Genomic DNA, 23,677 nt, shown 5'->3' on the forward strand with positions numbered 1-23,677 from the left:
ACTAATGATAATAGCTAACATTTATTGAGTACATATTATGTCTCAGACTACACAACTAGTGTCACCTATATCTTTTCACTTAATCCTCACAATAACCTTCAGGAGAAGACTCTGTTACTATCCTTACTTCAGAGATAAGGAAAATAGTATTAGGACGGCTAGGTAACTTGCAAAAAGTTATATACCGAGTAAGAACAGGCAGAGCCAGAAATCAAAATCAAACTCCCTTAACCTCCAAAATCTACTGCCTCACAGAAGACAATGAAGAAAGAAGTGTGTGCTAGTTCATTTTCACGTGGCTGATACAGGCATACCCGAGACTGGGTAATTTATAAAGAAAAAGAGGTTTAATGGACTCACAGTTCCACGTGGCCAGGGAGGCCTCACAGTCATGGCGGAAGGCAAAAGGCACATCTTACATGGCAGCAGACAAGACAGAATAAGAGCCAAGTGAAAGGACTTTCCTGTTTTAAAACCGTCAGACCCTTTTTTCAGGTGGCTAGGAAGATGGCAGATACTCAGACAGAGGGTGCCTACTAAAAGCTGCCAACCATCTTTCAAAACAAGAAGAGGGACCCTGCTGGCAGAATCTAGCCAGGAGAAGCCCCCACGGTACTACAAGAACATTGGTCTGGGCTTCAAGAGGCTATTGAGGGCGCCTACATTGACAAGAAATGCCCCTTCACTGGGAATGTCTCCATTCGAGGGCAGGTCCTCTCTGGTGTGGTGACCAAGATGAAGATGCAGAGGATCATTGTCATCTGCCGAGACTGCACTACATCCGCAAGTACAACTGCTTCGAGGAGGGCCACAAGAACATGTCTGTACAGCTGTCCCCCTGCTTCAGGGATGTCCAGATCAGTGACATCGTCACCGTGGGCGAGTGCCAGCCGCTGAGCAAGACGCTGTGCCTCAATGTGCTCAAGGTCACCAAGGCTGCCAGCACCAAGAAGTTGTTCAGGAGCTCTGATGCTGGACGTCAGCCTGCTCCCCACAATGAAATAAAGTTATTTTCTGATTCCCGGGCCAAAATCAGATCTCATGAGACTTACTCACTACCACAAGAACAGTGTGGGGGAAACCGCCCCCATGATTCGATTATCTCTCACTGGGGCCCTCCTACAACACGAGGGTATTAGGTGAGCTATAATTCAAGATGAGATTTGGGTGGGAACACAGCCAAAACATATCAAAGTGATACACTGTTTAATTTAATCCTTTGTAGTAATAGATCACCTGTTTAGAATGAATGCACTAGAGCAGCAGAATCTTTTACCTCCAGTCATTAAGAATTAAGACAGAGATGGCTGTGTTTATAGCTACTGGAGACTTAATGAGGGAGAGAGTCCAGCAAACAGAATCGTTGGGGAAATCTGGCTTCTTCGAGGCAATCTGTAAGACAGAAAAAGTTTATTAATAAGCCACATATGGCCACCCTTGCCACATCAGGGAGGCACATGTATTGTACAGGCAGCTGTGATAGCAGCCGTGGGGCCTGGAGAATTCCAGTCCCAGGTTTTATGAGGAGTTGGTGGAGATTTGGAGCAAGCACACAGTAGCAAGCAGTCCTCTTGGGACAGCCCCACCCTTTTGCATCGTTGTTGTATTTTTCAATCTCTCTTGTAAAACTGCCTATATCTCTGCCTTTCAGTCCCAGGGAAATAACAGCACTATTTAATAAAGCATCCAATCACCAGAAGCTGTAAGAATCATTCTCATATACAAAGAGGCATGCAGACTTAGAATGACATGCAGAAGTGGTGCTGAGGAATGGAGGCAGCGTGGGGGGAAGTAGATAAGAATGTTGGGTTAGAACTCAGCAGAATCCCTTACCATTCATTAACTATCTAAACCTAGCAAGCGGCCAGCACGGTGGTTCACACTTGTCATCCCAGCACTTTGGGAGGCCAAAGCAGGCAGATCACCTGAGGTCAGGAGTTCAAGACCAGCTTGGCCAACATGGTGAAACCCTGTCTCTACTAAAAATACAAACATTTGGATGTGGTGGCATGTGCCTGTAATCCCAGCTACTCGGTAGGCTGAGGTAAGAGAATCGCTTGAGCCCGGGAGGTGGAGTTTGCAGTGAGCCAAGATCGCACCACTGCACTCCAGCCTGGGTGACAGCAAGACTCTGTCTCAGAAAAAACAAAACAAACAAACAAAAAAACAACCAACCAAACTAATTAAACCTAAGCAAATCTGGGTTTCACCACTCTGAGTTTCTGAGGTTTTTCCTCCAATGGAAACTTTTCTCTTAGTCCTTTAACATGCCTCAAAATTTGCCTTCTTAAAGAATAAAATATAAACAGGGTGCCTTTTCTTTGTCAAAAACACCTGTCATGGGACCAGGCGTGGTGACTCTCGCCTGTAATCCCAGCACTTTGGGAGGCCAAGTCAGGTGGATCACTTTAGGTCGAGAGCTTGAGACCAGCCTGGCCAACATGGTGAAAGCCCATCTCTACTAAAAATACAAAAATTAGCCAGGCATGATGGTGGGCGTCTGTAATCCCAGCAACTCAGGGGGCTGAGGCAGGAGAATCACTTGAACCCAGGAGGGAGAGGCTGCAGTGAGCCAAGATCGTGCCATTGCACTCCAGCCTGGGCAACAGAGTGAGACTCTGTCTCAAAAAACAAAAGCAAAAACAACAACAACAACAACAACAACAAAACATACCTGTCATTGGATGAACTCCAAAAATCTGTGCATTGAAATCCTCAAGACCGGGCGCAGTGGCTCACGCCTGTAATTCCAGCACTTCGGGAGGCCCAGGCGGGCGGATCACGAGGTCAGGAGTTTGAGACCATTGTGGCTAACACCGCGAAACCCTGTCTCTACTAAAAATACACCTCGCCGGGCGAGGTGGTGGGCACCTGTAGTCCCGGCTACTCAGGAGACTGAGGCGAGAGAATGGCATGAACCCGGGAGGCGGAGCTTGCAGTAAACTGAGATGGCACCACTGCACTCCAGCCTGGGCGACAGAGCGAGACTCCGTCTCAAAAAAAGAAGAAGAAGAAGAAGAAATCCTCACCCCCAGTACCCAGAATACGACCATATTGGGGGATTTGGTCTTTAAAGAGGTAATGAGGTTACAATGAGGTCACTAGAATTCTAATCCAATATGACTGGTGTCTTTACATGAAAAGGAGACTAGAACACCGACAGATATAGAAGAAAGGACCATGTGAGGACGCAGAAAGCAGATGGCCATCTCCAAGCCAAGGAGAGAGGCCTCCGAAGGAACCAACCCTGCTGACACTGTTATCTCAGATTTTAGCCTCCAGAACTGTGAAAAGTACATTTCTGTTGCTGAAGCCACTCAGCTGTGGTATTTTGTGGTATTTTGTTATGGCAGCCCCAGCAAACTAATAGAACAACTCACCAAATTAAGATAAAACTTATACAACACCAAATTAAGAAATTGGTGCTTAAAGCCGGGTGCAGTGGCTCACGACCAGCACTTTGGGAGGCCGAGGCAGGTGGATCATGAGGTCAGGAGTTCAAGACCAGCCTGGCCAACATACTGAAACTGCATCTCTACTAAAATACAAAAATCAATCGGGAGTGGTGGCGGGCGCCTGTAATCCCAGCTACTCAGGAGGCTGAGGCAGAATTGCTTGACCTGGGAGGCGGAGGTAGCAGTGAGCCGAGATCATGCCACTGCACTCCAGCCTGGGAAACAGAGCAAGACTATGTCTCAAAAAAAGAAAAGAAATTGGTGCTTAACCAGGGATGCTTGTGCAAAAAGGCATGGAGCAAAATTGATAAGAGTAACAACTCCTCAGTCTGTTGCAAGGTGCCAAGTACTGTGCTGAGCACTCGGCGTGGATTGAATCATTTCACCCTCATAGTAAATCCTACAGACAGTATTGTTATTCTCATTTTATAAATGAGAAAACAGAGAATCAAAGAGCGTATGGCACTTGCTCAGCTAATCAGTGGCAGAGCTGAAATTGAAATTCATAAGCTGGGGCTGGCCACAGTGGCTCACGCCTGCAATCCCAGCACTTTGGGAGGCCGAGACGGGTGGATCACCTGAGGTCAGGAGTTCAAGACCAGCCTGGCCAACATGGTGAAATCCCATCTCTACTAAAAATACAAAACATTAGCTGGGCATGGTGGTGGGTGCCTGTAATCGCAACTACTTGGGAGGCTGAGGAAGGAGAGTCACTTGAACCTGGGAGGCAGAGGTTGCAGTGAGCTGAGATTGTGCCATTGCACTCCAGCCTGGGCAACAAGAGCAAAGCTCCATCTCAAACAAGCAAACAACAACAACAAAGAAATCCACAGACCATGCTCCTAATCCTTAGGAGATTCTATGGATGCTTCAAGAAAAGGATGCAACATTTGCAAAAGGACAGTCTACCCCCAAGGCTTCTCTTCCTTCTTACTCTTCATTTCTTACCTTTTCAACTTGCTTTTTCATCTTCCCACGTTACTAAAACTGCTCTCTCATGAGTCACACGTAACCTCTGAATTCCAAAACACTGAATAGGTCAACTGGCATTTGGTGCCCATTCTTTCCCCTACTATGTCCCCCTAAATCAGTATTTCAAGGGATGAAAGGATACAAACTGGAATTTCCAAGATCCTTTATCATTAAAGTTCTAGGTACAGTTTAGGAAATTCTGTTTCTGATTTTTTGTCTTTATCTTATTTGTTGGGTTTACTTTTTCCTTCCAACCCTTAAATGTTAATCACCCAAGTCTCTGGCTTCGATTCACTTCTTTTTTCCCACATGTTGTCTTTCTTGAGTTCATCTCCCAGGACATCATGAACAAATTTTAAGCAGGTAGCTCTAAGTGTCACCCAAGCCCCTGACTCACATGTTTTATATCTGCTGGGACCTCTGCTATCTGCCCTGCTGTCAGCTGAGACCCAGCGGTACTCCACACCTACCTCCGCCCACTCCATCTCGACCCTCTCGCCAATGCTGCTCGTCCCATCTTCTCCCATTTCTCCCATTTCCCGTACCACCATTCAGTCCCATCATGGGCGCCCAAGGTCTTCTGGGTCCTGTTTCTTTTATTTCCTCTATCCAAACCATGCCACGGATCTCCTTTATTTCTCCCCTTTTCCAGTTCTACTCTTCTATTGACACAGCCTAGGTTCTTACTGATTTACCTAGGAATCCAATGTGTTATCCTTTCTCTATAATTTCTTTTTTTTTTAATTCATTGAACGAACTTTTCTGGCATATCCATCATATACAAGGCACTGGAGAAGCAAAAGTAAAACATACAAGGTCATCGTCTAAAAGCGTTCATATTGGAGTATGGGAGACAGGCACGTGCATCTATGTGAAATACCCATGGACATGTGTATATTTAACTGCAATAGGAAATAAATTGACATAACAGTGATCTGAGCAAACTGCCTTGGGACAAACTAGAGAGGAGGAATCAATTCAGTCTTTGATGACAGAAAGGGATTAACAGAGGAAATGATATTTGAACAGGGCCTTGTTGAATGAAGAGGATTTAGACAGGTGAAAAATTGGAAGGAGGGCATCCCTAGGCTGAGAGAAGAGGATGAGGAAAGGGCGGAAGCCATATGTGTGCCCGTTTGAGAGGAGGTCAAATTGTTTGGAGGAGCTAGAGAACAGATGTGTGTGTGTGGTCAGGACGTGTCAGGAAAGAAGACTGGCAAAGTAAATTAGAGTCATGTTGAGAAGAGCTCTGACTATAATGTTACAGAAATTTATACCTTGTCTTGTAGGCAATGAGGTATTCATTCAAAATTTTAAGCCACGGCCATGACATTTTTATATTTGTTTTTTGAACAACCTGTCAGAAAGCTTTCTGGAGAATAAACGAGAGCTATGGTTTTCTACCTGCATTCCAACAATTCCGAATAGAGTCATGGACACCAACAATTAGATATAAATTTAAATCATGTATGTGACTGTGCATTTATCTGAAGAAAGAGTCTGTACTGACACTGTCCAACAAAAATATAATGTGAGCCACACAAGTAGTTTTAAACTTTCTGGTAGCTACTTCAAAAATAAAAGGAAACAGCTGGGCGTGGTGGCTCATGCCTGTAATCCCAACACTTTGAGAGGCCAAGGTGGGTGAATCACTTGAGGCTAGGAGTTCTAGACGAGCCTGACCAACATGGTAAAACCCCGTCTCTACTAAAAATACAAAAATTACCTAGGCATGTTGGTGGGCGCCTGTAGTCCCAGCTACTCTGGAGGCTGAGGCAGGAGAATTGCTTGAACCCAGGAGGCAGAGGATGCAGTGAGCAGAGATCGTGCCACTGCACTCCAGTCTGGGCGACAGAGTGAGACTCTGTCTCAAAAAAGAAAAAAAAGGAAACAGATGAAATAAATTTTAATAATATTTAAATAATTTCTTTAATCCAATATATTCAAAACATTGTCATTTCAACATGCAATCAACATTTTAAAAATTAATAGATGCATTTTACATTCTCTTTTTATCCCCTCGTATGTGGTCTTTGAATTCAGCTGTGCGTCTTACGCTTACAGCACATCTCAATTTGGACCCGCCACAATTCAAATGCCCTAGAGCCACACGTGGCTAGTGGCTAACATATTGGACAGTGCAGGTCTATACATTTTGTTTGTTTGTAGAAATGGGGTCTCCCTATGCTGCTCAGGCTGGTCACAGACTCCTGGGCTCAACCTATCTTCCCACCTTGGCGTCCCAAATTGCTGGGACTACAGGTGAGAGCAACCACGCTCAGCCGAGGTCTATACATTTTTTTTTTTTTAGATGGAGTTTTCACTCTTGTCGTCCAGGCTGGAGTGCAGTGGTGTAATCTCAGCTCACTGCAACCTCCGCCTCCTGGGTTCAAGCAATTCTCCTGCCTCAGTCTCCTGAGTAACTGGGATTACAGGCACGCCACCATGCCTGGCTAATTTTTTTGTATTTTTAGTAGAGACAGGGTTTTGCAATGTTGGCCAGACTGGTCAGGAACTCCTGACCTCAGGTGATCTGCCCACCTCGGCCTCCTAAAGTGCTGGGATTACAGGAGTGAGCCACCACGCCGCGCCGAGGTCTATAGATTTTAAGATTCTCAAACGGGTTCATGGTCCACCAAAAGATAAAGAACTACTGAAACAAGGGAGAGAGAAGCTTATCTGCTACCTCATCCTCCTGTTCTCCAACCAGAGAGCCTCCTGGAGGTCTTCCAGCTTGCTTGGGCTCCTCTCCATTGGTTGCTTTTGATGCCACCCAGTACTGGGATTGGCCCTCGAGCGCCTGCTGGAGCCTCCTGTGCCTAATACTTACCCTCAGCCAAGTCAGCTTCATACTAACAGGATAAGAATGACTGCAACAGGGTGCTTCATTTCCTAAGTCCACCCAGGAGTAAGCACGGGTTCAACTGCAGTATCTGCTCGGGGCCTGTTCTGAGGGATGCTAAACAATTCCCAACTTCATTGCTTTTCCTCAGACTACTCTGTCTCTCGCAGCTCTGATCATTTTTTTCTCTTTAGCAAGAAAAACATCCTCTTGCATGTTCATGCATTATTCCAGCTCTGTTGTTTGTGGCTAGGGTGACTGTCTCTCAGGCCAGGTTTACGCCTGTTGTCCCAGCATAATTATTAATGGTGCCTCCTTTCACAATCAAAAGTGTTCTGGTTTGGAAGACAAATGCAGATCTATTTTGAAACTCAAAAGCTGAGCTCTGAATAAATTCTTTCTCTCCTCTTCCTGTTGTTACAACTCTACCCCAAAGCAGGGGTGGCTCTTACGGAATGAGTGTGAGAAAGAGAGCACGCTGACTACATGTTCAAAATATTCCCTTATCCCCCAAAACCAGAACGTTGCCTTATGATAATTCACAAATATCCATTATGTGAAACCAAGAGCCCACTCTATACTTAATGGGGGAAACACTATTTAGTGATCATGAGTCATTACGGTTAAACCAGGAGGAAAACAGCCAAAGCTGCTTACCAATGTCACAGTCCTAAGAGGACATGAAAGTCCTCATAGCCAGTAGGATCAGGATCAGTATTTGATTAGATAAGGGCTGATTAAAGCAGGGAAATTGTATCGATCTCTCTCTCTATATATATGTATAAAATAATCTATATGTATTCTATATATAATCTAGGACGCATATAAAAATCTAATCAACTATAAATCAGTGGCTAATGTTATTCAGGATACAACACTATTACCTTATACTAAGTAACAAAACACATTTCACTTAAGTTAAATTCATTCAAGTTTTTTTTTTTTTTTTTTTTTTTGAGATGGAGTTTTGCTCTTGTCACCCAGGCTGGAGTGCCATGGCATGATCTCAGCTCAGCTGCAACCTCCACCTCCTGGGTTCAAGCGATTCTCCTGCCTCAGCCTCCTGAGTAGCTGAGATTACAAGCATGTGCCACCACGCCCGAATAATTTTTTGTATTTTTAGTAGAGACAGGGTTTCACCATGTTGGCCCGGCTGGTCTCGAACTCCTGACCTCAGGCGATCCACCTACCTTAGCCTTCCAAAGTGCTGGGATGACAGGCGTGAGCCATTGCACCTGGCCAAATTCATTCAATGTTTTACTAAATATTACTTAAAATCTACTTTACTTGAATAAATTACTTTTATTAAATTAAAATGTTAAATGCTGTAATTAAAGTAATAAATAGAAGAAAATATAGGCCCAAATTGACTTCAACCCTGGATGAGAAATTCATTGCAAATTGTAAAACAATAAAATAAACAACAAAGACAAATATAGATATATTGACAGCATATGCTTTAAAACCTGAATGCTATCTTTTCATCTCAGCATAGGTAAATGCATAGAGAAGCAATATACTGGGAAAATATAATACATGTGGCAAAAGGTTAATATTATGGTATAAAGAGCTGTTGCATGGCCAGGAGTGGTGGTTCACACCTGTAATCCCAGCACTTGGGGAGGCCAAGGTGGGCGGATCACTTGAGCCCAGGAGTTTGAGACTAGCCTGGCAACATAATGACACCTTGTCTCTACAAAAAATAAAAATATTAGCTGGGCATGGTGGCATGCACCTATAGCCCCAGCTACTCAGGAGTCTGAGTGGGAGGACTGCTTGAACCCAGGAGCTCTGGGCTGCAGTGAGCCATGACTGCACCACTGCTCTCTAGCCTGGGCGATAGAGCGAGACTCTGTCTCAGAAAAAAAGAGCCGCCGCATAGAGTCGGGAAAAATACTAAGATCTTAAAAGTTAAAGGAGTAGAGTATACACAAATAAACAGTAAGTAAACAGTTTGCAGAACAGCAAACAGATGGCTAAGATAAACTTTGCAGAAAATGCTCCAAGGACGTGGATACAAACAGCTCACTTGAGGCAGCTTGGCCCAGGGTCTTCCCTTGGGGTGTCGGAGTGCGCATCTGAACCTCAGCAGCCACACCCTCGCTCCTCCGGGATGGAAGAGTGGATGGCAAGAGGAATCCATTAGCAAATCTACTGGTAAAACACAACCATTGTTTTTCTTTTAAACACACACACGTAATTGTCAAGTCATTCTTATGAAAACAACTATGACAAACACAACAACAAACCCTAACTTGGGCGAATGAGGAAACCTTCCATGTCAACGAATGATACTGCTGGGTGTCTCATACATGATGGGATGGCAATATGGGAAAATACATTTTCAAGCAATTTGAATCTGTGCATGAATAGCCTTTACTCACGCTATGCACTATACAGACATCCCTCGAGTTTATTACACATTTCTGAAAACCCACTCAAAAGCCAGACATATGAAGACTGACCCCTCGGAAAATAAATATTAAGGGCAATTGTTCTCGAATTTTAAAGTGGCTGAGGTCCCTCTGAGGGATTTGTTTAAATGCCATTTCTGGTTCCAATCCTTATCCCTGTTGAGGCAGAGGAATTTATATTCTTGGAAAGCACCCCAGGTAATCCTGAGGCAGACAGGCTACAGGGCACCATGCTAATAAATAGTTCTGAGAGGACGTTTCTATTACCATGTAGCTAAAATCATGTAACATCCCTAAATTACACGCCAATTTTTAGATACATTTTTTACAGTGTGTTTTCGGCATTTCACGCATCTCCTGATTTTAGTTTTTATTATTAAGCACATAGTCAAAGAACTGAAATGTCGTAAAGATCAGAATGAGGGGGAAAAATTGCTGGTAGACATAATGCTTAAGGAATAATTGGTTAATTTGTGTCTTAGGGACTCCACCTGGCACTTTGGCTGTATCTAATAATTTCTTTTATCTACCTTTTTTTCTTTTTTCACCTAGAAGATATCTTTTGTGTGAGAATGATTTTCTTTCGTCTAAACCTGTTATATTGTGAGATTATTTTATTTGGAGGAAATCCCAGAAGATTGCAATCTTTAGGTTAGCCAATCCTGTGTAGATCGTAATACGATGTAATACGTTTCTTTAACATCGTAAGAGTTTTGCGTGGTTTGTGGGTTATATCTCCAGTTTCATCAATAGTTGAACAGATGGCTTGAGGTGCTCCATGACAGCATTTGGCCTTGAAATTCAGCAGACATCTGCATTGTCACAGTTCTTTTTTTTTATTTCTTATTTTTTATTTTATTTTTTTAAGACAGAGATATGCTTTTGTTGCCCAGGCTGGAGTGCAATGGCGCGATCTAGGCTCACCACAACCTCCGCCTCCTGGGTTCAAGAGATTCTCCAGCCTCAGCCTCCCAAGTAGCTGGGGTCACAGGCATGTGCCACCACTCCCGGCTAATTTTGTATTTTTTAGTAAAGACAGGGTTTCTCCATGTTGGCCAGGCTGGTCTCAAACTCCCGACCTCAGGTGATCCACCTGCCTCGGCCTTTGAAAGTGCTGAGATTACAGGTGTGAGCCACCGCACCCAGCCCACAGTTCTTATATCATGTCTTGCATCATATTGAGTCTCACGACAACACTTCATAGGTGAAGAAACTGAGCCTTGTTCAACCAGTAAATTGAAGAACAGCTGCCTATTTTGTAAAAAAAAATGCATTCCAAGGCTGGGTGCGGTGGCTCACGCCTGTAATCCCAGCACTTTGGGAGGCTGAGGCGGGCGGATCATGAGGTCAGGAGTTTGAGACCAGCCTGACCAACATAGTGAAACCCCATCTCTACTAAAAATACAAAAATTAGCCTGGTGTGGTGGAGCGTGCCTATAATCCCAGCTACTCAGTAGACTGAGTCAGGAGAATCGCTTGAACTCAGGAGGTGGAGGTTGCAGTGAGCTGAGCCACTGCACTCCTGCCTGGGCAACAGAGTAAGACTCCGTCTCAAAAAATAAAAAGAAGCATCCCTATCAGAGCAGAGGCAAGCTAGCTAAAGAAACAACTAGTGGATCTGAGGTTTCTGTATGACTCAAAGACAAAGGTATGGGATCAGATATGAGTGAGTGGGTGGGGCATGGTGGCTCATGCCTGTAATCCCAGCACTTTGAGAGGCTGAGTTGAGAGGATCACTTGAGCCCAGGAGTTGAAGAGCAGTTTGGGCAACATGGCAAAACCCATCTCTACTAAAAATACAAAAAGGCTTGGTGGTGCATCCCTATAGACTCAGCTACTCTGGGGGCTGCTGTGGGAGAATCAGCTGACCCCAGGAAGTTGAGGCATGATCCTGCCACTGCACTCCAATGGACATGAGACCTTGTCTCAGAAAAAAAAAAAAGAAGAGTGATGAGTGAGTGAAGGGAGCTCATTGGATTGGCAAAAGCCTTGGGAAAAACCAGGGAGATACAGTGACAGGTATCAGTTACCGCTTGTTACAGGTCAAATTATGTTCCCCTGGACATGCTGAGGTTCTAACCCCTGGGTTCTGTGCATGTGAACTTGTTTAGAAATAGGGTCTTTGCAGATGTAATCAGGTTAAAATGAGGTCAGTAGAGTGAACCCTAATCTAATAAGATTGGCGTCATTGTAAGAAAAGGAGGAGATAGAAACACACAGAGAGGAGAATGCCATGTGACCACAGAGACAGAGATGGAAATGCTGCAGCTGCAAGACAAGGATGCCAAGGATTGGCAGCCACCACCCAAAGCCCACCAACCACTTGATTATGAGCTTCTAGCCTCTGGAACTCTGTGAGAAGAAATTTCTGTTGTTTTAAGACACTCTGTGATATGTATTTTGTCATGTCAGTGCCAGGAAATTCATATACTAAAGAAAGTAAAATAGGCCAAAGGAAGCTAGATCATGAAACCTGTCTCTGGAACTGTCTTAGTGTTGCTAGTATTCAACATCTGATGGCAGCTGGTAGACATAACATTTAGGAAATAACTCGTTCATTTGTGTCTTAAGGACTCCACCTGGCACATGAGATCATGGCCTTCCACGTGGTATATTGGGCTACTAAGCCAGGCAGAGTTGGATGCTAGTATTAGGTTTATGTAACACCAAGTATTTTTAAATGAAGTAATGCCAAAAGACAGGACATAATGAACAGAGATCACTAAGGCCTGAAAGAGACAGGAAAGCCTGCATGGGAATGAGGTGAAGCCTAGAAAATCTCTAGAATGTTTTCTTCTGGTTGAACAAGGTGAGGAGTGGTCAACTGTTGAGAATTACAAAGGATCAAGGCGCTCAGGCTTATACAATGTGATTTGTATGAAGACTTTAGGGTCTCACACCAAGCTTGACTCTGTTTTGCAACCTTTAAAAGTGATTTCTAATAAATACATACATATACATATACATATACATATATAAATCAATAAATATTAAAAGGCAGAGGCCAGGCGCGGTGGCTCACACCTGTAATCCCAGCGGTTTGGGAGGACAAGGTGGGTGGATCACCTGAGGTTGGGAGTTTGGGACAAGCCTGCCCAACATGGTGAAACCCTGTCTCGACTAAAAGTACAAAAATTACCTGGGCATGGTTGCACATGCCTGTAATTCCAGCTACCTGGGAGGCTGAGGTAGGAGAATCACTTGAACCTGGGAGGCAGAGGTTGCAGTGAGCAGAGATCATGCCACTGCACTCCAGCCTGGGCAACAAGAGTGAAACTCCGTCTCAAAAAATAAATAAATAAAATAAAATAAAAGGCCAGGCGCGGTGGCTCATGCCTGTAATCCCAGCACTTTGGGAGGCTGAGGCAGGCGAATTGCCTGATGTCAGGAGTTCTAGAGCAGTCTGGCCAACATGGTGAAACCCTGCCTCTACTAAAAACACAAAAATTAGCCGGGTGTGGTGGTGCACACCTGTAATTCCCAGCTACTAGGGAGACTGAGGCTGGAGAATTGTTTGAACCCAGGAGGCAGAGGTTGCAGTGAGTGGAGATCAAGCCATTGCACTCCAGCCTGAACAACAAGAGCAAAACTCCATCTCAAATAAAATAAGAATTAAATTAAAGAGTCTTCTTGATAATACGAAACCAAAGAATAGACTGACTTCAGAGCGATTCACAAGGACATCAGGTGCTTCTACTAGCTTTGATTTATTTACCCACCCAAGGTCTAATTCTACTGCCTGAGTCAGAGATTAATGTTACCTATCAATTTAGTTCACTTTATTAACTCCTAATATGCTGACACTTGGGTAAAGAAGTTCAATCGATATTTTCTTGCAGTGAGCCATGTACATTTCTTCAATATTCATGAATTCCTGAATTCATGAGCCTACAGTACAGAATCTCGTTGTTACCAACTCCCCATGGATATGTAACTCCACCACGCTGGCTGTGTAATGACTCTTGATGAGCAAGTCCTCACAAAGGCACCAGCTGGGGAGGAGCCCCTCACCATTGCTTTGCTAACAGGACAGCCGTGCAGTCCTCATGGGGCGGAGCTCCTTCTGAGGCCGGCCAGCTGTCTCTCTGTCACTGATCCCACAGGGAGATATGTCGCTTTCGGAAGTGCGTGCAGGGCAGCCTAAGATTCACGTTAATACAAGACAGAGGTCAAATGCTGTTCCGCACTAACTTTTGTTCCCTTCCAAATATATCAGGAACGTTTGCTTCGGGTCCTTCCAGACGGCAGGAATGTGTGCGGGGGAGAACAGAAGCTGGAGTGAGGGTTGTTTTATTTTAATTCTGGCTCTGGGCTGGAAATGGGTGACCTGACCTATTTTGTAAATAACCTGACCCACAGTTTAAGAAATAATGGCACTGTGTATTGCCATGGGTAACAAGAATTAATGAAAAATGAATACGTCCTATTCTTTAAAAGCACAAATGGTGAAAATAATGTCTCCAGAGCATTTTTAATTCTTCCTGCTTCTCTAGAAACTGCTTTGAGATGCGATCAGTGGATCTTCTGTAGTATCAGGCAACACACCCGTCAGTCATGGGCTCCTTCCAGTGTCCCCCACACCTTGTCCTCTGTGGCCACCTGTTGGCAATTGAGCTTTGGTCATAGTCACCAAGTGATTCCTGGATTCTTAAGAGCTTTATACTCAGAGAATAGGCACTGGGGTGAAGACAAACTGGGAATGAAAGGAAGCTAGGAGCCAACCCTGAAACGGTTTTTGTTGGCTTTTTGGATGGGAATTTAACGACATAGCATTCATAATTATACAACATCCAGTATAACTAAGATAAATGTACATGTATCTATTAACAAGCTTGTTGGATCTTATCTGTGCATAAGAGTTCTGGTCTCCAAAAAAGTGACTGTAGAAATGCGTAGCATCTGTCAGTTTAGATTGTATTATGCTACAGTCAAGAAATGACCCCAAATCCCTGTGGCTTGTGACAGCTAGGTTTTATCTCTCACCTACATGACGAATCTGCGTCACATCACCTGGCTCTGCTGCACGCCATTCTTATTCAGGGAACCATGGACCTCATCGGCTTTCTGGAAGAGAAAAAAGAGAAGTGGTAGACCACACAATGGCTTTTAAAGCTTTGTTTTGGAAGCACACACAGAACTTTTGGACATATTCTAATGGCTACAATAAGCCAAATTGCCAAGCCTCAGTCAGGGGAGTAGGCCTATATTATCCTTGCTTAGTAATGGGTCCTGTGGGCAGGGAAGTGAATATTTTGGACAATAATACAATCAACCACCATCAAACATTTAATTCGAACAATATTTCTATTGGATGAAACAGACTGGGATTCCTTCTTTAGAATTATATTCTGTGCCAGTTTACAATCCACATAAGGAAGTCATCTTTCCTTCAATAAATCATCAATTGGTTAATTTTTTTTTTTTTTTTGTGAGATGGAGTCTCACTCTGTCACCCAGGCTGGAGTGCAGTAGTGTGATCTCGGCTTACTGCCACCTCCGCCTCAAGCCATTCTCCTGCCTCAGCCTCCCGAGTAGCTGGAACTACAGGTGCCCACCATCACGCCTGGCTAATTTTTGTATTTTTGGTAGAGATAGGGTTTCACCATGTTGGCCAGGCTGGTCTCAAACTCCTGACCTCAAGTGATCTACCCACCATGACCTCCCAAACTGCTGGGATTACAGGCATAAGCTACCACACCCAGTAGTTAATTTTTTAATAAATTAATTTATAAATTGTTATTCAACTCACCTTTACTGAGTGCCAGCTCTGTACCAAGAATAGTGGCAAGCACTGGTTAGAAAAAGTTGAATAAGATACAGTTTCTGCCCTTAGAGAACTTAGAGACTCTTCATATATCACATTGCTTTAATTGTACTCTCAAATGGAAATAGCCAGTCTAATCTCCCTGGTGAGGAATAGCTCTGAATGGTTTGGGCTTATTTCTAAAAGCCAAATCAGTATAGTACTCTATGGGTGCCCAAAACAATCCCAGAGAGAACACTCCCCCAAACGATCTTGAACACATAGATTCTTCCCTCCACATTCAAACGCTGGCTAGTGAGCTTCAGCAACCTTTGCTATTCCCAGCATGTGAAATGCCTACTCTATTGAGCTTGGATCCTGAATTTAATAAAGTATTTTCTCCAGGCCGGACATTGTGTAATCCTTCTAAACGAAAATCTAATTTAATCCTCCTAGAACCTACATTGTTGTCAGCTAAACTTTATTTTATATATGCAAAAACTGAAACCCCAGAAAAAAGCAAGGAGGCCAGGCATGGTGGCTCATGCCTGTAATCCTAACACTTTGGGAGGCCAAGGTGGGCGGATTGCCTGAGCTCATGAGTTCGAGACCAGCCTGGGCAACACAGTGAAACCCTGTCTCTACTAAAATACAAAAAATTAACCAAGCATGGCAGCATGCACCTGTAGTCCCAGTTACTCCAGAGGCTGAGGCAGGAGAACTGCTTGAATCCGGGAGGTGAGGTATTAGTGAGCCCAGATCGTGCCACTGCACTCCAGCCTGGGTGACAGAGCGAGACTCCCTCTCCAAAAAACACCACCACCATCACCACCACCAACAAAAAAGCAAGGATATCCAAGCAGTAAGTGACTCAGGATTCAACCCAATATTGACATCGAAGTCCAGGCACCAAACTACGATGCAGTAATGTTCATCGTCTGAAACTTAGCCTGAGTTTTCAAACTTTTGAAACTTCATACATTTTCAAACTTCTTAAATTTTCAAATTTCTTAAATTATGGTACCTGCTTTGATTTTCTATTAGGCTTTTTCCCTCATGTACTCTTCAAGGAGGAGAACGTCACACAACTGACCTCAAGCATTGAGAGATTTGGTGATGGATACACACAGAAACAAGGGAGATAAATACAGTCAGGGCCCGTGGAAGCTCAAAATGATTAAACAACTGGACCTCATCTTTTCTTGCTCATATGCAAGACATACATTGAGGTCTATTAGATCTCCATAGACATATTCTAACCATGACCATAGCTAGTATACTCTCTCTTCTTTGATTTTCTTTTCTTTTTTTTTTTTTTTTTTTGAGACGGAGTCTCACTCTGGAGTGCAGTGGTGCAATCTCGGCTCACTGCAACCTCCACCTCCTGGGTTCAAGCAATTTGCTGCCTCAGCCTCCCGAGTAGCTGGGATTACAGGCGTGCACCACCACTAGCTAATTTTTGTATTTTTAGTAGAGAAGGGGCTTCACCATCTTGGCCAGGCTGGTCTTGAACTCTTGACCTTGTGATCCATCTGCGTTGGTCTCCCAAAGTGCTGGGATTACAGATATGAACCATCGTGCCTGGCTTGATTTTCTGACTCTTTAAGCTTATGTTATTGCTATCAAATGACAAAATTAGATAGATACAGATAGAGAGATGATAGATAGATAGATAGATAGATAGATAGATAGACAGATAGACAGACAGACAGATAGGTAACCCTAGTTCAATCTCCTCAAAAGGGGAAATCTGATGGACAGTCAACTCCCATTATCTCTGCATGGGTGGCAGATTGGATCCCTCTGAGTTCAGCGTGCTCTCCTAGTCTGATGTCTGCAGCCACAGGGACAGATGAATGTGGTACTTCTACAGCTATCTATAACACTATCTAGGTATCCTTCCTCATCTGGCCTATCGGGTCTGGGAAAGAGCTAAGGAAGTGGCAGGTGCCATGATGGAGCCATTCTGGCCACTCCTTCAGCTACATTTGTCAGTCTGGATCTTAGTTTAACCATCTCCTGCGTTCACCGCTTATATGATGTCATCAGCACTTGCAGGTCAAAGGTGGCTCTGCCTTCTCTTCACTCTCGTTTTGCCCTCTTCACCTCTTCCCATCCATATCTCAGAAGTAAGAGTACAGCGCAGAGGCCTTGCTGACATCTAATAAGCCTGGGCTAATGAATCAAAAAACCCCACAGCCACCTGCTCCCTGGGTCTTAAGGGAAAATATAGGGATTGAGCTGAATACGTGGTCATTCCCCGTCCTATTAATCTCCCCAGCTCCTCTGTGGGCTGTGCTCTCTGCTCCACTGGGGTGACACAAACATGACAGATGGCACGCTCATGGACAAGGAGTTTATTCTGCGACACAGTGAGATCTATATATTTTGCTATAAAACTCTTATAAATCACTCATATATTCTGGGTAGAATCACCGTGACACAAGAGAGATAAATGTTATTTAATACATGTGAACAGTTGAAATTTGTGAACCGTAAGAGCATAGAGTCATATATATCAGTGAATCATAATATAGATTTCATTTTGAGGTTTTGATGTAGACATACAGTATGAATAAACAAAGTTTATGACTTTGTAGAAAATAAAGGTTTCTTGTATGGTGGAGGAATAAATATTTAATAATCAGTAAATTGAAGAATTTACAAACTTCGTGCATCAAAATCATTTTAACAATTCAAAATGTAGACTATGAGCATCTAAGAAAGAATTATAGCTGTCAAAGGACAAAACAAGCGTGTATGGATTTATCAACAAATCCATAGGTTAAAAGGAAGCTGTTAAGATAAATAAAGAGATAACCAAGGGGAAAACATTAGCATTAGAATGCCGTCCAACCTAGGCTAGAAAGAAAACACATGAATAGGTACAGACAAGATCAAGAATGTGATCTTACGCTTATCACACTGGGAATGCAATGTCAGTCTTCAGCAAACTAGTCATATGGAAATCTTGTATCTTTGTATACTAGAGGAAGAATTATAAGCTCTTCTACTTTTTCTTTTTTTCTTTTACTTTTTTTCTTGTTACAAATTATACATATTCATCACAGAACACACAGATATGTCAAAAGAAGGATAAAAGGCCATCCACGGTCATCTACAGTTCAGAAATATACTTAGATCATAATCATAATCTTTTCAAAACTTTAATGACATACTGTGAAAATTATTCAATAAAATTATAAATTATTCTGTAATATATTAAAAACCAATAATAGCTTCAAAGATGATTTCCAGCTGAAGTAAACTCTAGGTTACTTAGTCTGACCTTTATAACAATCCCTTCATAATCTCCCCAAATAATTGAGAGTCCTTTTCTTGACCACTTCATTGACCTGTATCAAAATCTCCAAATCATCAATTTGCCAGGAAATTCTTTCAATTTCCGAAAGCTTTAACTTTGAGAAGTCTTTCACTATCCTGATTTTTGCCCACCCTTATTTTCTCTCCAGAACAGCACTGGGTTTCAGGTCCACTTCAACTTATTCCCATCTTTTGGCATCATAACTATGACTACATCAGGGTGACTTTACTATACAAATGTTTTCAATCTGTAAAATTAGCCTAGTAGGATTTATCCTACTTTCCTCATAGAGTTGTTTAAAAAATCAAGAAAGAAAATATTTATAAAAATGACAATACATTTGAAGCCTTATATGAATAATAAACATATTTCCTCTTTTACTTTTACTCTTTGAAAACGTTATCATTTTCACCTCAGTTCCTGCTCCAAGATGCCTAATTCTCTCTTGCATTTCTTATAAATTATAATATTCAGAATCATCATCTTATCAACTCCTTTGGATACATGCCAATTTGTGAATGTCTCCTGTAAAAAGTGCCACACTGAACTAAGCAGGATGATCCTGTTGTGGCTGAATAAGTGGAAAATAAAATGATGGTTCTGTCACGAATCTACCTGGCTGTCCGCTAGTGTGCATGCTGAGATGCAAGAGTTTTTATTATTACCAACGTCTGGGTCATTTATAAAGGATTTAAGAAATGTCTTTGAAAAACTCTTCTAAAGGTAATAAAATGACCAAAAGACTAAATGTAGAAGAATAAACACTGATGATTTATTTTCCCTTAACCACACAACTGGTTGGGTATAGGAGATGTCCTTTAAATCATCCAGTTTTGCTCTTCCTTAACTGAAGGACAGAGGGCTTGAATTATTATCTAAAATGAAGTTTAAGATATATCTGTGACTTTAAGTCATCCACGATTTCACTTACACTGTCTTTTCAGTGATATGAAGAGCTATAATGAGCCCTGAAAATAATAAGCAGAAAATATAATGATTTTATCAGTCACTGTTTCTCTCTTTTCTAGAAAGGCAATTCTAAGGCAAATTATTGGTAACTTATCTGAAAATATCATGACCTGTTCTGAAATAACATAAATGACTATTTACCAAGTTGGACAGATGATTTCATGAATTGTTAGCTCTTCTGTGAAAAGGCAAGCAGGAATGAGAGTCAGCCATGTTAACCCTTTGCTTTCCTTTGAGTCGAAGAGTTGGTATGAACAAATGTGGCAGTCATCCACTCTCCCAGCTCTAGTTGCTGTCTGCCTTCAGCAAGTCACTTTATCATTCCTCCACTCTGTTTCTCCATCTGGAAAATCTGGAATATCATGCCTATAACTCCTTTTTTTCTAAGACTGTCAAGCTCTTCAGAAGAATTACACTCTACACATTCAAAGATTTATGACAGTATTTTTTTTAGCTGCCTACCTAAAGAAAGGGAATGAACTGGAGTTGTTAAAGTAATAAGGATATGCCAGTTGAGGTTAGACTGTGGTTAGCAGGAACCAACAGCTAAATGTGGTTTTGTTTTGTATTTCCTTTGTCAATTTCAGCTGATTTCAGGCTGACCCATTCTGAAAATAAGGCTGCATTTCACAATTCCTGGAATGTGCCCACGTAAGAAAAGAAGGCAGGTAGTCTGTTTGGTGATAATATATTTCAAGAGCTAATTGTTATTTCCTGTGAATTTGCAACACAACGTTCTATGAGTTGAGTTGGAACTAGAATATCAAATACCAAATAGTATACAAGAGGAATAACACTACAAAAAAAAATTTCAAGTCAAAAATCAAAACAGAGCTCAGAGATTTCAGAAGCAATGGCTTCTTGTCAAGAATAACTGTCATTAAAATTTCCATAAGCACCAGTGAAATTGATTTTGGGGAACAGTCTAAGGGAGGGTCTGTTTTATAAGACATAGTGAGACTTTATTTTATTCTGAATTTCCCCGGCCAAGTTTGTAAGATCTCAGATTTTTCTTGGGCCCTTTCCCTGCCAAGGGGCCAAAGGTTTATCTCTATTGACACATACAGAGAAAAAAAATTCATCCAGGGGCCTCTATCAGCAGCGTCTGAACAGTCTTCTTTGGCTAGTGAATCACACCAAGGGAGTTTCAGTCCTGCGATGATCAGGGGCGAGAAGTTCAAAAACTAAGAAGAAGAGCAAGCATGCAGGCGGCACAGTACGCTTCTGATATAAGCACCAAACCACGAAGCACAAGAATTGGTCCGGCGTCATTGTTTTATGTTCTCTGGATGTTGAACAGTCTGATTTGCATTAGAAACCTCTGCATTCAATAAACAAAAATCAGGATAATAATGACCAAAGTACTATTTGGAACAGAAAACAAACTCAAGCAATGAGTGTTTTGCACTGAATTCATTCAAGATTTTATTAGCTAAGCTCTCACTTAGGTTATTAGGCTCAGCTTGCTTTTTATTTCACTGGCCTCAGTTATTGCAAACAAAAGGAGCCTGGTGTGTGTGTGTGTGTGTGTGTGTGTGTGTGTAAGCGCACGTGTATGTGTGTGTGTGACAATGTCAGACATATCACACACAGGCTTTCTACATTCTTCACATTGCAAATCCATCAACAAAAGGAGGAAGATGTGGAGGGAATGAGTGCTTTTTTTTTTTTTTTTTTTTCTTTCTGGTTGAGGGGATGGAGGGAGAATTTCTCCACATAAACAAGAAGGTTAGAATTGGAAGTCTGCTAAAAAAAATGTTAGAGCTGACCACAGGGTTGTAAATCCACTGACTGGAAGGAGGAAAAGAGAAACATTGCAAGCGACTGAAGTGTGTGGTGTGGCTGCAATGTTTGTGGGTTAGATGAGAAACAAGCGCTGAGTGAAACAGAGAAGGGGGGTGGCTGGTGTGATTTGTTTGGTGTTCAGAGCCAATAGAAATCCCAGACTGTGATAATATCCCCATGCAGCGCCGAGAGGATTCAGAGCTAAGTCTCCGGGCTCCTTTCACATCTGCAGGAGCAGCCAGGCTGGGACCGCGCGGCGCGGGGCGCGCTCTCGCCTCTCCGGCACCCTCGGCCGGCGCGCTTCTCTTATGGGCGTCTGCTGCAGGCCGGCTGCGGTGGAACTGAAAGCGGCGGCGGGAGACCAAACTTAGACCCCGCTGCGCACTAGAGAACTCAAAGAAGGCAGAGGGAGAGGGAGAGAGAGAGAGAGAGAAGGGACCCGAGGAGGAGGCTTCCATCACGTCATTGCAGGTACGCAGCTTGTCACGACTAATGTGACACAGACGAGGTTTCTGATTTCTACCTTCACGAGGCACTTGGACTGAATTGACGTGGTTTGTTCCGTGGCTGGTCAGGACAGAAAGCCCCGAGTGAAGGTCTCGCCGGTTTCACCCCGGGTAATTCAAGCTGTTGGCGTGTGTTTTGGGGCCACAAGCTTTACTCACCTATTGAATTATGCGTGGGTGTAAAATAAGGACCTTCAAACTTGACCGTGATCGCTCTTTCTTTCTCTTTTAAATAACATCAATACCAATATGTTGTCATACCGCCAATAAACACCTCTTGGTGACCGCCATTCTAACTATGACTATAGCGAGGTAAACACCATCCGATTGTTAGAAAGCGGGCAATGCACCTCTCCCACCTACCTATCAGGTTCATATCCACCCTACAGGAATAAGAACCACAGCGGACTTCGGCAGAGTTTTGATTTTTTAAAACACATGGCCGAGGTGCACTCGCCTCATGAGTGAAATATCACTATTATCACTATGCTGTGGTTGAAGAAGAGAGAAGGGAGGTCGATATTTTTTAATGTGATTGTCAGTGATCCTGTGTGCCTGACTTATTTCTACATGGTCTTACGAGTTGAAAAATGCATTTGTATTCTGCACGCCAGAAAGGATCAGTTCCAGGATCTCATGTATTACTACATTAAAAAGTCATGAATTGGAACTATCTAGTAGATGTGATAGTTGTAAGAAAATATTGATGTTTGATTTTATTTTATTTGATCCTAAAACTCATAGACTTCTATTTCTTTTTCTTTTTTTAAATTTTGAGGTGTGGGTTTTGTTTAAAAAAAATCTATTTCCTAAGATTTTATCATGTTTGATTTGAAATTTTAAAGATGGTTATATAACTCCCCCCTCCCCCGCCGCGTTGATTACTTGTGATTAAATTAGCATTGCTTAATGAGTTCAGTTTTTCCTGGGAAAAGCCAGAGGGGACTGCATGAAGTCTCAGTTAAAAAATCGGTCTTGCTTTGCAGTCTTCAAGGGCTGGCTGGTATTCATGTGGCTTTGAATCCCAATGAAAAGCGCTTTTCTGCAGTGGAACAGATTGGAACTCCAGTACAGCTAGAGAATGGCTCTGCAGCAGGTGCAGGGGCAATCAAATACCTTACCTTCCGTCTAAATAACACTCTTCCCGGCGGAGTCTTAGTCGATCATATCCAAACCATTCACTGATAATTTACAATCGACTCACCATTCAGCAGTGTTTAGTTTTCAAGGTAGCCCTTGTCCCAAGACATGTGCCGGACCAAGGAAGATAAGGAAGTTATAAGAAAGGTATTTGTGTTGTATATCACAGTGGAGAATTTATATCGACTTCTTATGTTTGTTTGTTTGTTTGTTTGTTTTTTATTTCTTATCAGATGAACATGTTCTTTCTGTCATTAAAGGAAATGCATGCTTAGCTCTCCCATGGAGTCAGGAAAACTTAACCGTTTTTGCCCATTGACTGATCTGAATGATTTTATAGAGTGTTTTTTGAAATCGTGTCAAAGTATAGACATGGCAAGTGAATACTATGTTTAGGAGAAGGCATTTTGATTTTATAGATGAATACTTTTTTCCTTTTACATCAGAAAGAAACTGTAAATAATTTAGCTGTTCAAATAAATATAAGTTAATCGACCCAACTACATTCTATTAGTAAAGGGTTGTT

At 42.6% G+C, this 23,677-nt stretch overlaps 1 protein-coding gene and 1 pseudogene across 1 annotated transcript in view; both read left to right on the plus strand.

The window, feature by feature from the left end:
* Positions 1-507: 507 nt before the first annotated feature.
* LOC117076285 lies at positions 508-21,893 on the plus strand (annotated as a pseudogene).
* The window catches only part of GREM2 (gremlin 2, DAN family BMP antagonist), a 130,253-nt gene continuing 128,046 nt past the window's right edge, over positions 21,471-23,677 (plus strand). The window contains exon 1 of the mRNA XM_033197380.1: positions 21,471-21,976. The gene's annotated coding sequence lies outside the window, so the exon portion shown is untranslated. The remainder of the gene's footprint in view (positions 21,977-23,677) is intronic.

This window comes from Trachypithecus francoisi, unplaced genomic scaffold, assembly GCF_009764315.1.
Source record: "Trachypithecus francoisi isolate TF-2019V2 unplaced genomic scaffold, Tfra_2.0 Lachesis_group5, whole genome shotgun sequence".
Lineage (NCBI taxonomy): Eukaryota > Metazoa > Chordata > Mammalia > Primates > Cercopithecidae > Trachypithecus > Trachypithecus francoisi.